The sequence below is a fragment of the Lithobates pipiens genome, unplaced genomic scaffold (assembly GCF_037356315.1).
Source record: "Lithobates pipiens isolate NorthernLeopardFrog02 unplaced genomic scaffold, aLitPip1_a1.2 Scaffold_8, whole genome shotgun sequence".
Taxonomy (NCBI): Eukaryota; Metazoa; Chordata; class Amphibia; order Anura; family Ranidae; genus Lithobates; species Lithobates pipiens.
In genome coordinates this window covers 511264851-511280611 of record NW_027507903.1, presented here as the reverse complement: position 1 = coordinate 511280611, position 15761 = coordinate 511264851, and the positions used below count along the sequence as shown (strand labels likewise).

Sequence of the window (15761 nt, the reverse complement as noted above, 5' to 3'; positions counted from 1 at the left end):
CATAAACATACTTTTATATATTTTCAAGCTAGCAAATTTGACTTATTGACAAACAGTCAATCCCCTAGCACCCATGAAATAACCTCAAAAAGTGGAATTTGATGGGCAATTAAAAAAATAAAAAATAAAATTATATTATACATATATATATATATATATATATATATATATATATATATATATATATATATATAAACTTCACCTTTGGTAAATGTAATTTATTGTAGAAAAATTGTATTAAAATGTTTTTAATTCTTTAATACAATTTTTCTACAAGTGAAGTTTATATTATATATATATATATATATATATATATATATATATATATATATATATATATATATATATATATATATATATATATATACATTTTGTTTATTTTTATTTTATTGCCCATAAAATCCCACTTTTTGAAGTTATTTCATGCATTACCAAGGGATGGTGACAGTCTACATATGTGTTCACTTAAATTTCTAATTCCCCTAGCACCCATTAGACCCACTTCTGGGAGTGTCTAATGTCTGTCTGTTCTGGTCCAGCTCCTCTAACTTTTCTAAATAACTATTTATCGAAGAGAAATACTATAGAGTGTGACTTGAATGACAGCTCTGAGTCAGCTGATATCACATCCAAGATGGTGGCTCTCAGTCTCAGGGCTTTTGGATGTCTACGCAAAGGAGGCTTTTACAGCTAGAGAACATGACTAAAATATATTCAATACAAATATCATTTTATGAGAAGATTGCTGATTAAATGAATGGTCTGGTGACAGGGTCTCTTTAAGTGCAGCAGAAGCTGGGATGAGGGGATTTGTGTTGACAGAAGAGGGACTATCTGTTTTGGAAGTCAGGGATCCATGTAGACAGGCTCCGTTCCTCCATCCACCACAGTTCTAGCACAGCCTGGGAGTATAGAAAATGTACACAGAGCAAATATTTCATAAGACTGCAATATGATACTGCATGTTCCCTATAAGAATGTTATGCTGCTGTGTGCATGTGTGCACGTCCTGTACCTGCAGAGAGAGGTATATAGGCCCACCTCAGGAATTCCTCAATACAATGACTCATCTTCCTGTGCAAACGGCTTCCCAGTGTACAAATACAGATAACACCACAATAATATCACTAATTCTCTACCAATAACCTGTCTACACACAGCTGGCCTAAACCAGGTGTACACTGGTATTTATTATACTGCAGCTTACCAACTCTTAAATGGGGTGGTTGCATTCTTTTTTCATTGTCCTTTATTTTACCTGGTAATCTGGCCAGTATATGTGTTATATTTAAACTTACTTTAACAGGCCAAGCTGTCCACAAAGTGGCAGAGAGCGGTTTGAGACAAACCATTTACCACTGACAGGGGTTCTTAGAATGGTCAACTTTTTATTCATCTACAGTTGTGCTCATAAGTTTACATACCCTGGCAGAATTTATGATTTATTTCATTTTCTTTGCCATTTTTTAGAGAATATGAATAACACAAAAACTTTTCTTTCACTCCTGGTTAGTGTTTGTCTGAAGCCATTTATTATTAATCAACTGCATTTACTCTTTTTATATCATAATCACAAAAGAAACTACCCAAATTGCCCCGATCAAAAGTTTACATACCCTGGTGATTTTGGCCTGATAACATGCAAACAAGCTGACACAAAGGGGTTTGAATGGCTATTAAAGGTAACCGTCCTCACCTGTGATCTGTTTGCTTTGTAATTAGTGTGTGTGTGTGTATAAAATGTCAATGAGTTTCTGGACTCCTGACAGACCCCCTTGCAGTGCTGCACTGACGGTTCTGGATTCTGAGTCATGGGGAAAGCAAAAGAATTGTCAAAGCATCTGTGGGAAAAGGTAGTTGAACTATAAAACAGGAAAGGGATATAAAAAGACATCCAAGGAATTGAGAATGCCAATCAGCAGTTTTCAAACTCTAAGAAGTGGAAAATGAGGGGTTCTGTTGAAACCAACCACGGTCAGGTAGACCAATTAAAATTTTAGCCACAACTGCCAGAAAAATAGTTTGGGATGCAAAGAAAAACCCACAAATAGCTTCAGATGAAATACAAGACTCTCTGAAAAAACTTGGTTTGGCTGTTTCAAGATGCACAATAAGGAGGCACTTTAAGAAAGATGGGCTGCATTATCGAGTCCCCAGAAGAAAGCCATTACTACGCAAATGCCACAAAGCATCCCGCTTACAATATGCCAAACAATACAGAGACAAGCCTCAAACCTTCTGGCACAAAGTCATTTGGAGTGATGAGACCAAAATTTTGCTTTTTGGCCACAACCATAAACATTACATTTGGAGAGGAATCAACAAGGCACAGAAAGGCACAGGAAATTTGGTTAAAATTGTTGGCAAGATGAATGCAGTATGTTATCAAAAAATACTGGAGGAACATTTGCATTCATTAGCCAGGAAGCTGCGCATGGGATGCATTGGACATTCCAACATGACAATGATCCAAAACACAAGGCCAAGTCAACCTGTCATTGGCTACAGCAGAATAAAGTGAAGGTTCTGAAGTGGCCACCCCAGTCTCCTGACCTCAATATCATTGAGCCACTCTGGAGAGATCTCAAATGTGTAGTTCATGCAAGACAAAGGGGGCAATATACGGTATTAAGAACTGGGGTATATAAACTTTTGATCAGAGTCATTTGTGTAGTTACTGTTGTGATTATGATTTAAAAAGAGTAAACACAGTTGATTGATAATAAATGGCTTCAGCCAAACACTAACCATGAGGGAAAGAAAAGTTTTTGTGTTATCATTCATATTCTCTGAAAAATGCCCAAGAAATCATAAATTATGCCAGGGTATGTAAATTTATGAGCACAGCTGTATGTAAAATTTTTATCCCAAGGAGAAAAAAAAAACTGTTACTGTAACAGCTTAAAAAGTTTTAGCTGCAGTTCATCTTTAATTTGCCAGGGCCTATATATATATATATATATATATATATATATATATATATATATATTGTGTCACAGCATAAGCCGATCAGTGGCTGCTGGCTAATGGATGTCCTCCGGCACCCTCTAATGGTCATGGAGAGAGGCTGGATGGGGCTCTACATATGTAAACAATGCAGAGCTCCATCCTGACACATACGGGTGGCTCCCAACTGTCCCTTATTTCGAGGGACTATCCCTGATTTGGAACAACGTCCCTCTTTACTCCTCATTTGTCCCTCATTTTGGTCTGATGTATAAAGTTGTATATAAAATACATTTTTTATCTTTCAAAAAGTGTAAAAAGTCAGGAGGTATGCTGACAGTGGGAAAATTATGGGTTGTCTTTCCCTAGAAAGCAGGGAAAGAAAGTCAGTTACATCCCAAAGTAAAAACAGCACACACAGTACACACAAACATGGGTTAGGCACACATTTAACCCTTTAATTGCCCTATATGTTTAACCCCTTCCTAGCCAGTGTCATTAGCACAGGGACAGTGCATGTGTTTAGCACTGATCACTGTATTAGTGTCGCTGGTTCCCACAAAGTTTCAGTTAGTGGCCAATTGTCCACCGCAAGATCGCAAATCCGCTATAAATCGCTGATCGCCATTACTAGTATCAAAAAATAACTAAAGAAATAAAAATACCAGTATATATCCCATAGTTTGTAGACACTATAACTTTTGCACAAACCAATCAATATATGCTTATTGGGATTTTTTTTACCAAAAATATGTAGCAGAATACATATTTGGCCTAAAATGAATGACAAATTTTTTTTTTTACATTTTTGGTTTGGATATGTTTATTGGATATAGCGCAAAAAATAAAAAAAACGCAGTGGTGATCAAATACCACCAAAAGAAAGCTCTGACATAAATTTTATTTGGGTACAGCATTGCATGACTGCACAATTGTCAGTTAAAGTAACGTTGTGCCGTATCATAAAAAATGGCCTGGAAAAGGGGGGTAAATCTTCCAAAGGGCAGGTGGTTAATATCCCACTATATCAGTGTCTGGTTTGTTTTATTAAACAGAACAAGACTGCGTACTTTTTTGTTTAGACAGATCTGAATGGTTGTTATGTTTATGTCTGTTTTTAGGCAAGAAAGCATTTTTTTTTGTTTATACTTTTGTCACCTCTAGTCCCTACAACAACCTAAAAAAAAACACATGTAAACGAATGTAACCTGAATCAGTATTCATCAAACATGACTGAAATGAGGACGCCCATCTGAAAATTACCTTTTAGGGTCCTTTCCTATGGGTGGTCCACTGGCAGACTGCTCTGCTTAGCGGGGGATTGCTACGCTGGTCCCCGCTGAGCAGGCGGATGACAAGTCCGTCTCCGCTCACTGTGCAAAAAACAGACCCGTCAGAGCCCCGCTCTCATCTCTGTCTGTTTTCATCCGATCCCTTCCCATCCTCCAGACGAATGGAAAATAGGGTCACCATCAGTACCCCATACACACGATCAGACTTTTTGCCAACAAACATGCAAATTAGCTGTTTTAAGGCAACATCCGACTGTGTATACGCTCCATCGGACAAACTTTTTCGGTTTTCATCTGACTTTTGTTGGCTGTGCGAACAGACAAACCTTTCTGGCAACAAAAGTCAGATGGAGCAAAGTCTGATTGTGTGCACAGAAAACCATAGAAACACGCAGGCTCAAAACCAATGCAAAAGATCAGAGTACAATACAAAAGTTGACCAAAGGTGGCGGTAAAGAGCAGAAAAATCACGTGATTTGGTGAAAGTTGGCTGCAAAAGTCCTGCCGTGTGTATGCAATACAAGTTCTTAGCCGACGCCCTTTGAAAAAAAATCACGGGAAAGTTTGTACAAAGTCCGATCGTGTTTATGAGGCTTTAGGCCCGGGTTCACACTTGTGCGATGCGAGAACCCTGTGAATCAATTGCGGGTTCCCGCATCGCACCCAACACGCATGGCAGTTCACACTGCCATATGCAAACTGCTGGGGAGTGTCATATGTTGACGACACCCCCATTTCAGCTTGCATATCGCACTGCGAACTGACAGTTCGGACATGAATAGAATCACATATGTGTGAACAGACATGCGATCCGATTCTGGTCCGAACAGAAAAAAGGGTCCTGTGAGTGTTTGGACCGAATACGGTGCTATATCAGCCATACTATCTGTATGGCTGATATCGCACCGCACAGACATCGCATGTAATGTGAACAGCTGTGTGCTGCGAATTACATGCGATGTCTGTCTGGCATCGCACAAGTGTGAACCGAACCTAAGACATGAAGTGTGTTACTGGTCATATCACCAGGTGAAAATAATAGGAAAAAAGCTTAAAAAAGAAAACAAATTCAGCCACCACATTTAAGAATTGTCAAGCTGCAATATATGAAATTGTTGCTTTGGGTTTAATACCACTTTAAAGCGGGAGTTCCGCCGTTTTTTTTTTTTTTTTAAAAGCCAGCAGCTACAAATGCTGCTGACTTTTAAAATAAGGACACTTACCCGCCCAGCGCGCCCGCGATGTCGGCACCCGAAGCCGATCTCTCGTTCGTCTCTCGGGTGCTGCAGCCGCCATCTTGGCTATGGGAATCAGGAAGTGGAGCCTTGCGGCTTCATTTCCCTGTTCCCTACTGCACATGCGCGAGTCGCGCTGCGCAATAAGGATGGTCCCCGCTGTCTCTGGGATCCGTGTGTTTCCCAACAGACAGCAGGGAACCCGCGGGAAGTGGCGTAAATATCCGCAGATTCTGCGGATATCTATGCCGAAAGTGGATGCAGATACCTGTACTGTACAGGTATCTGCACCCCCCTCCCCCCTGAAAGGTGCCAATTGTGGCACCGGAGGGGGGGAGTGTTCCAATGAGCGGAAGTTCCACTTTAGGGTGGAGCTCCGCTTTAAAGTACAAAGGCAAAACTTTTCCCCATTCTGGATAGCGTAAGTGGCTTTTTATGCCATCTGTGACCCAATTGGGAGATTTCTCTTCACTTCCTGCCACGTTGCCATGACAAGAGACAAGAGGAAATCCCTTCAAATTGAGGCAATCACTGGTTGTCACCGAAACTGGTATCCCCATTGAAAGATTCCCACTCTATTCTAGTTCTTGTGACAACCCAACATTTGGGATTTTCTGTCTCTTTTACTCTCAATGATAATGGCAAACAGGACACATAGGGGTTGATTTACTAAAACAGAAGAGTGCAAAATCTGGTGCAGCTGTGCATGGTAGCCAATTTGGCTTCTAACTTCAGCTTGTTCAATTAAGCTTTGACAATAACACCTGGAAGCTGATTGGTTCTATGCAGAGCTGCACCAGACTTTGTCCTCTCCAGTTTTAGTAAATAAACCTCATAGAGAGGGTGAATCTCCCTAATGAGGACCACAAATGGCAATAAAAACCCGACAGGTGTTGTAATCCCTCTCCACTCTATCCTCCTAACTTAAAAAGCTTTGCTTTAGGCCGGGTTCACACCGCTGCGATGCGGGAACGCCGCGAATCCGCGGCGTTTTCCCGCATCGCATTACTCCCGCCGGCAGTTCACACTGCCCTATGCGGACGGCTGGGAGTGTCAATGATATGTTAATGACACCCCCAGATCCGTCCGCATATCGCAGTGTGATCTGCCGACTCGCACAGGAATCGGATCGCATGGTGTGAACCCCCATGCGATCCGATTCTGTTGCGGACCAAAAAAAGGGTCCCGTGCGAGTTTGCTGCGGGAGCGATGCGAATTCAGCCATACTATCTGTATGGCTGAACTCGCATCGCTACGGAGATCGGATGTGATTTGCGGTGCGAATCACATCCGGATCTCCCCCCGCAGCAGTGTGAACCCAGCCTTAAGAACCCTTTCACACAGGGGCGGGAGGTACTATTTTTAGCGGAGCTGTACCGTCGAATTTGCGGCGTTATTCGTCTGCTAGCGGGGGCGGTTTTATCCCCCCCCCCCCGGCTACTGGCCAAGAAAGGGTTAAAAACACTGCAAAGTGCCTTTTGTTTAAGCAGTGCTTTTGCCCTGCTTTTTGGCCGCTAGGGTGAGCTTTTAACCCCAAAGAGGTTAAAAACTCCTGTGTTGCGGTGCTTCTGAAGTGCTTTTCAGGTGCTTCGGAAGGGCTGCCCATTCATTGCAATTCATTGTATACAGCACCCTCAAACCTCCCCAAAGATTCTGCTTGCAGGGCTTTTTCAATTGTCCAACAAGCACACCGCCCGGGTGTGAAAGCACCCATTGCAGAGAATGAGAGGAAGTTTTCATGCGCTTTACAGGCACTATTTCTAGAATCCCGATCAGCGCTCTCAGCCACAGTCAAAACACAACAGCTCAGTAGGAGAGATCGCTGTGCTAACGTTGGATCTATAATAAAGCTGCTCTGACCAGAGCTGTCCGTTTTTAGCAATTCAACCTGCTGGGTTGAATAAAAAATAAAACCAGTGGTGTGTACCAGTTTAATGCCCCGTACACACGATACGAAAATCGTACGGAAAATACCGCTTTCGATGCGATCGTACGATAATCGGATCGTTAGTACAGAGCTTTCGAGAGCCGATTCGAACAGTACATCCGATATTATTCTATCGGACGTGCACGGAAATTTTTTTCGTACGATGCTAGATCGTACGATTTTCGTGTAATCAGTACAGCTATCGTTCGAAAATGCAATACAAATGCATTACAACACATGACATCACGTACGAATTTTTTTTATGTCGTGCGGGAATTTTCGTGACTTTAGTAAACTCATCAGATTCGATCTGAGATTAGCATGCAATAAAAAACGGACGTTCATTCGTCCGATAATCTCATCGTGTGTATGGGGCATTAGTGTGTTTTAGGTAAGATAACAAAAAGCAAAATGCAACAAAAGCAAAATGCGCACAATTTTGGGCCCTACTACAGGTATAAATAATATACACATATGTGGTATCCCTGTATTCGTCAGGAGCAGGAAATTTTATTTTGGGTTATTCTTTGGCAGTAGGTTATTGTAATAGCAAGAAATTTACAGCTACTTTTTTTTTTTTGGGCCAGTTTAAGACCTCATGCACACTGGGCATTTTTACAGCCGCTGTAGATGCTTTTTTCTACAGTCATTAAACTCTCCACCATGTTATCCTATGTGTCCATGCACACAAAGGCTGTTATCTGCAGTTTTGGGCTGTGGGGTTTTTTGAGCAGTAAAAAAAAAAAAACGAAACTAGTGGGTTCTGAGAGACGTTTTTCAGCTGTAAAAACGCTCTAACACTGATAAACGTTGATAAACGCTCAAAAAACTTCGCTCATAAGCATTTAACGTTTTTGTTTCATTGAAAAAAATAAAAATATATTTTTTTCTTCAAAAAATAAATAAAAAAAAGCTAAAAAAACGCTAATAAACACAAAAAAACGCTATTGCAAAAACGTTGAAAAACTCACTGCAAAGCTACTGGCGTTTTTATGACGTTATTTTAATGTCCAGTGTGCATGAGACCTTATAGTTAAAAAAAAAAGAAAAATCTGGAAAAATCCTGTTATCCATTATTTACCACCAAACAAAAGTCTGATGTTCCCAGAAAAAAAAAACACAACATAATCTATCTGGACAAACCAAGTAGTTTTGATGATATGTATGGTTCTAACCCATAGCGAAACTGTGTTCAGGCATTAGGATTTTTTTTTTACCCTCGTCATGAAGGGGTTCAAAACAAACAAAATTTTGAAGTACTTTCGCATGACATCTATCAAGTCATCAAATGTACTCAGAATGTTTGCACAAATTTGTACGAATATTTGAAAATCAACTAGTAGTGAATGGTCAGTTTTAGACTTTTTGGCGGGAAGCTTATGAAGGTGCCTACAAGGCCATGTTTGGGATTTTAAAGGATTGCCTTCACTTTTACTATTCCCCCTGTGGTGTCACAGGTAGCTTAAAGACCAAATTGTCATCTGATCCAGAGTAATCTACTATTGATAGAATTTGTAATGACAATTTACAGTTCCCGCTGTGTATTCACGATATCCAGGTGGTCAGCTATCAGTGGTATTGTCTGTATTATTGACCTGAAAATGCGGTCATACCTGTCTTTGGGTTGGTCAGGAGTCATTTACAAAAGGCAAAACAGAAAATAAACAACAAAACAATGAGAACATACCTTCCAACTTTGTGAGCTGGAAAAAAGGAACACATTATAGCACAAAGTATATAGGTAAATAACACACCCCTGCCATTCCTCCATTAACACAAACCATGAGGGTCAATACGCAAAACAAGATGGGCTTAACCCAATTTTTCATTACTACTTTTCCTTTATTTTGACTTTTCAAAATAACAAATAGAATCATGTACATTTTAGATAAAAGGTTTAGTGCAATAAAACACTTTTGATAGTTAAATAATATATTTTTTTTTAATGGAAACCCTTACTTCAGGCCAAAAACAGGGACAATGGAGGAAGAACTAGGGACAGAGGGATGTGGTTTCAAAACGGAGACGGCACCTCCAAATGAGTGACAGTCGGGAGGAATGATGATAGTGTAAAGCTGGCCATACATAAATAGTTTATTTTTTAAATAAGCCAATTCCCTCATTAACACATTCAATGCAGGGAAACCTCCACATCGTCAAAATACAATGATCAGTGTTGTCAACTATAGCCAGCAGCACTGATCGTTCAGCAAAAAGCCTGACAAGCTGGTTGTACACAAGTCAATTGATAAACTGACTTGTGTACAACCATCCTGCCCATACATGAACTGGCTGAATTTTAATCCATGTATAGCCGGCTTAACAAGCAGACAGGAATCAAAACAGAGAATGGGTGGTGGTTAACATAAAGCAGAGGAAAGGAGAAATTGGCCGCACACCACCACAGAGCTGATGCAAAATAATTTCTTTAATGTCTTCATAATCAGGAGAGCAAGACAGGACAAGCTGTTGATGCGTTTTACACTCAAATCACTTGCTTATTCATAACATAAAGCACCAGTGGGGGTGAGATGACATTCGTCCAATCTGGATGTTTTACACTTGGTTCACACCTACAGGTGCGACCAAGCGTGGGAACACTTCAAGGCATTTTTTTAGCACATAGGGTAGCCCGTTCATTTCAATAGGCTGCCTGACGCACGAGAAATGAGGAAAAGAAGTCCCTCACTCTTTTTCAAAAATGCGCCATAAAGTGCGTGCAAACGAGTGCGCTTTCAGATGCGTGGGGGGTGTCATTAACAGTTAAAGCGGAGGTCCACCCTAAAGTGGACCTTCCGCTCATTGGAATCCTCCCTACATGTACAGGTATCTGCACCCACTTCCAGGATGGCTCTCTGCGAAAAGGGGCGTAGATTACGCCCCTTTCCGAAAGTCCCCCGCTGCCTGCTGGGAAACACAAAGATCCCAGAGGCAGCGGGTCCATCCTTATTGCGCAGCGCGACTCGCGCATGCGCAGTAGGGAACCGGGAAATGAAGCCGAAAGGCTCCACTTCCTGATTCCCATACCCAAGATGGCGGCGGCAGCACCCGAGAGACAATCGAGAGATCGGCTTCGGGTGCCGACATCGCGGGCGCGCTGGACAGGTAAGTGTCACTATTTTAAAAGTCAGCAGCTGCAGTATTTATAGCTGCTGGCTTTAAAAAAAAAAAAAAAAACGCGGACTCCCGGCGGACTCCCGCTTTAATGACACAACAGCACATCTACTAAATGGCAGCGCATTTCTCTGAGTGTCAGGAAAGCACATATTTTCATGCATGTTCCTGATGCGCAAAAGTTTGAAACTAGCATTCAAGTGGTTCTAAAGGCAAAAATTTTTTACCTTAATGCATTCCTTGCCTTAAGGTAAGCAAAATGTCACAGTAGTAGTATGACTCCCCCCCATATACTTACCCATCCTGTTCCAGGGCTGGGTAAGTATATGTGTCTCCCTACAGGACACAGAGGCAGCTCCTGTCGCTCTCAATCAAATCCTATGAGGAGGGAGCAGAGGGTGGGGTCGAGCCATACAGCATGTGTCTATGGACACACCGAGCCCAGCTCAGGATTGAGCCTGCACAAATGTCCCCTAAACAAGCGACTTGCTATGGGGGCACTCAGAAGGAAGTAGGGACCCCAGAAGACGATGTAAGGGGCCTTTACAAGTGCTTTAAAGTGTAAGTTCAACTAAAATGAAAAAGGTGAAGTAACACTCTACACCTCTGTGGGTAATCAGCTGTCACTGCCCACACAGCTAGTGTAGCAGTCTGGGGATTTGAAAAATCCCCGCTCTCTTTCCCCTTCCTTTTGTAAGGCTTCCAGGACAGATCAGAACAACTCCGATTGGTCAAAGTCCCGTGAGTGCCGCTGTCTCTTTTGAATATATACATGAAAAAAATATATATATATATATATATATATATATATATATATATATATATATTATTAGGGATGTTACTGATTAAAATTTTCGTGTTCGATTAATTTTTTTATTTTTTTATTTTTTATTGATTAATCGACTAATTTCGATTAATTATAACGCACATACAGATCCAACTACTTTTAGCTGATCTCCTTGCATTGCAACTCTGCATTAGTCAGTGGTAAATGTGGTATACACTACATACAATCACTAGTTAGTTTCCACAATCCATGACTTAACTTCACAGTTCACACAAATACATTTTAAATTCAAACTGTAGCACTGACGTAAGTAATTTTTTTTCCACAGTAGCGTGACAATCCCTCCACCTCCGATCTAACTAATCACTCTTACCTTATGGCAGTGATGGTGAATAGGGATGAGCCGAACACCCCCCTGTTCGGTTCGCACCAGAACCTGCGAACAGACCTAAACTTCGTGTGAACTTTAGAACCCTATTAAAGTCTATGGGACTCGAACGTTCACAATCGAAAATGCTCATTTTAAAGGGTAATATGCAAGTTACTGTCCTAAAAAGTGTTTGGGGACCCAGGTCCTGCCTCAGGGGACATGGATCAATGCAAAAAAAAGTTTTAAAAAGGGCCGTTTTTTCAGGAGCAGTGATTTTAATAATGATTAAAGTGAAACAATAAAAGTGTAATATTCCTTTAAATTTCGTAGCTGGGGGGTATCTATAGTATGCCTTTGAAGGGGCGCATGTTTCCCGTGCTTAGAACTGTCCCTGCACAAAGTGTCATTTGTGCAGGAAAAAGTCTTTTAAAATCACTTGCGGCTAAATTGTCGGCTCCCGTAATACAGAGAACACTCAATGAGTGTTCTCTCTATTAGCCGACAATTCATTCATTCATTGATTAAAAAAAAAAAAAAAAAGCGTGGGGGTTCCCCTAAATTCAATTACCAGGCCCTTCAGGTCTGACATGGATATTAAGGGGAACCCCGTGTCAAATTAAAAAAAAAAATTGACGTGGGGGTCCCCCTAAATATCCATAACCAGACCCTTCAGGTCTGATATGGATATTAAGGGGAACCCCGCATCAAATTTAAAAAAAATTGACGTGGGGGTCCCCCTAAAAATCCATACCAGACCCTTTATCCGAGCACGCAACCTGGCAGGCCGCAGGAAAAGAGGGGGGGACAAGAGAGCGGCCCCCCTCCCTCCTGAACCGTACCAGGCCACATACCCTCAACATTGGGAGGATGCTTTGGGGGTCTGTGACCCCTCAAAGCACCTTGTCCCCATGTTGATGAGGACAAGGGCCTCATCCTCACAACCCTGGCCGGTGGTTGTGAGGGTCTGCGGGCGGGGGGCTTATCAGAATCTGGAAGCCCCCTTTAACAAGGGGACCCCCAGATCCCGGCCCCCCCCCTGTTTGAAATGGTAAGGGGCTACAAAAGTACCCCTACCATTTCACAAAGAAAGTGTCAAAATGGTTAAATAAGACAAACACACTTTTGAAAAATTCCTTTATTAAAAAAAAATAAAAAATAAAAAGATTCCAGCGGTGCTAATCCACTCTTACTATCCAGCGACGAATCTCCGGGGTCCAGCAATGGATGATCATATCCAGCGAGGGGGATCTCTCAGTCCAGCGCTGTCCATACATCCTTCTTCTGTCTCCACTCCGGAGACACTGCGGAGATCCCAGCGCTGACGTTTCTTATATTAGGAGGACGGGGCCACTTGTCACCTGACCCCGCCCCCTCTGACGCTGGTGAAGGGAGCCAGGGGTTCCCCAGTGACGTATGGGTGACCCCGCCCCCTCTGATGTAACGGAAACCTGCGTTACATCAGAGGGGGCGGGGTCACCCACACTGGGGAACCCCTGGCTTCCCTCTCCAGCGTCAGAGGGGCGGGGTCAGGTGACGGGTGGCCCCGCCCTCCTAGTATAAGAAACGTCAGCGCTGGGATCTCCGCAGTCTCCACAGTGGAGACAGAAGAAGGATGTATGGACAGCGCTGGACTGAGAGATCCCCCGTCGCTGGATATGATCATCCATCGCTGGACCCCGGAGATTCGTCGCTGGATAGCAAGAGTGGATTAGCACCGCTGGAATCTTTTTTTTATTTTTTTATTTTTAATAAAGGAATTTTTCAAAAGTGTGTTTGTCTTATTTAACCATTTTGACACTTTCTTTGTGAAATGGTAGGGGTACTTTTGTACCCCCTTACCATTTCAAACGGGGGGGGCGGGATCTGGGGGTCCCCTTGTTAAAGGGGGCTTCCAGATTCTGATAAGCCCCCCGCCCGCAGACCCTCACAACCATCGGCCCAATGTTGAGAGTATGTGGCCTGGTACGGTTCAGGAGGGAGGGGGGCCGCTCTCTCGTCCCCCCCTCTTTTCCTGCGGCCTGCCAGGTTGCGTGCTCGGATAAAGGGTCTGGTATGGATTTTTAGGGGGACCCCCACGTCAATTTTTTTTTAATTTGATGCAGGGTTCCCCTTAATATCCATATCAGACCTGAAGGGTCTGGTTATGGATATTTAGGGGGACCCCCACGTCAATTTTTTTTAAAATTTGACACGGGGTTCCCCTTAATATCCCTGTCAGACCTGAAGGGCCTGGTAATTGAATTTAGGGGAACCCCCACGCTTTTTTTTATTTTTATTTTTTTTATCAATGAATGAATGAATTGTTGGCTAATACAGAGAACACTCATTGAGTGTTCTCTGTATTACGGGAGCCGACAATTTAGCCGCAATTGATTTTAAAAGACTTTTTTTCCTGCACAAATGACACTTTGTGCAGGGACAGTTCTAAGCACCAGAAACATGCGCCCCTTCACAGGCATACTATAGATACCCCCCAGCTACGAAATTTAAAGGAATATTACACTTTTATTGTTTCACTTTAATCATTATTAAAATCACTGCTCCTGAAAAAACTGAAGTTTTTAAAACTTTTTTTTGCATTGATCCATGTCCCCTGGGGCAGGACCCAGGTCCCCAAACACTTTTTAGGACAGTAACCTGCATATTACCCTTTAAAATAAGCACTTTAGATTTCTCCCATAGACTTGTATAGGGTGTTCCGGCTTTTCGAATTTGCTGCGAACAGCCCAAATTGTTCACTGTTCGCTGAACAGGCGAACAGGCAATGTTCGAGTAGAACATGAGTTCGACTCGAACTCGAAGCTCATCCCTAATGGTGAACCTTGTCACTCCAGATGTTTTGGAACTACATTTCCCATGATGCTCATGCACTCTGCAGTGTAGTGGAGCATCATGGGAAATGTAGTTCCAAAACATCTGGGGTGCCAAGGTTCGCCATCACTGCCTTATGGCATGGACCCCTGTGCAAACAGGTGGTCATGCAAGCGGGTATCAAAAGGGTTTTCAGCAAGGACGGCAGGTCATGGGTAGAAAGAAAAGATCTAAGTGCTCACCGCTTAAGTATAAGATTTAATTTTTGTGTTCAAACACAAACTACTCACATAAAAATGATAAAAACACAGCATGTAAAGCCGACAATCGTGTTAGTTCTGTAGGGTAGCAGCCGGTGACGTCATGTGTAGCTCCTCCTCCGTACGCATTACGTGCAATCAGAACGTCACCGGACTCCTCCCCCCTACCCTTCGTTAGCAGACGGAGGCACTTGGGGAAGGGGGGAGGAGTTCAGTGACGTTGGTGTCCGTGATGTCACCGGATCTCCGACGGAACTCCTTGAAGACCTGGAAGCCTGCAGAGAGGTGAGTATTTTGATTGATCAAAAAAATTAACGATTAATTGAGGAATTAATCTTTAATTTCCACAGCCCAAACATTTTTATATATATATATATACATACACATACACACACACACGCACGTATAATATGTGCCCACGTTTAGGCTAGCCACAGATGGCTCTAATTTTGGCCTGTTCCTGCTGAATTGGTTGAATAGTTGTTGGTGGCCCTACGAGAACCACTCAGCTTGACAAAGATGATATGAACTGACTTGGGTGGAAAATTATATCAACAGTGACTAACTATTGTATTCAGACAGCCACGTGTGCTGCTCCTCCTGAATACAATAGGTGGATATTTGGTGGATGGCGGAATCTCCACAGCCAACTATTTTCTTCGTTGTCTGAATGAAAGAAAGTTTTATATGGCTATATTCACCCCTATTTTGTGTAGGTTTCCTCTCATGAGGATAGGAAGTGAGGTAAGGATAGGCACTTAAAGAAACCAGGGTTCTAACTCTTCCCCATTCCTGTCACAAACAAAAAAGTTTTATCTGGAGTCTTACTTTAGATTTTGATCATATAACAGCTTAAATTTGCACTAAAAAGAGGTTTATTAAGAAAAGCCTGGTGTACTGAAGCTTATAGGATGGTCAAATGAATTGGCATGCCAGTGTGGTTCTCACATACCCCTCCCCACCCCCTTCCCTATTCAAATGCAAATGCCCGGGTGAGATAAGCCCCCTTGAACACAGGG

At 42.3% G+C, this 15761-nt stretch overlaps 1 protein-coding gene across 4 annotated transcripts in view; it reads left to right on the top strand.

Annotated features, from left to right (window-relative positions):
- Window positions 1-15761, top strand: part of PRR5 (proline rich 5) — a 192953-nt gene that overhangs the window by 68533 nt on the left and 108659 nt on the right. The gene's annotated exons all lie outside the window — the stretch shown is intronic.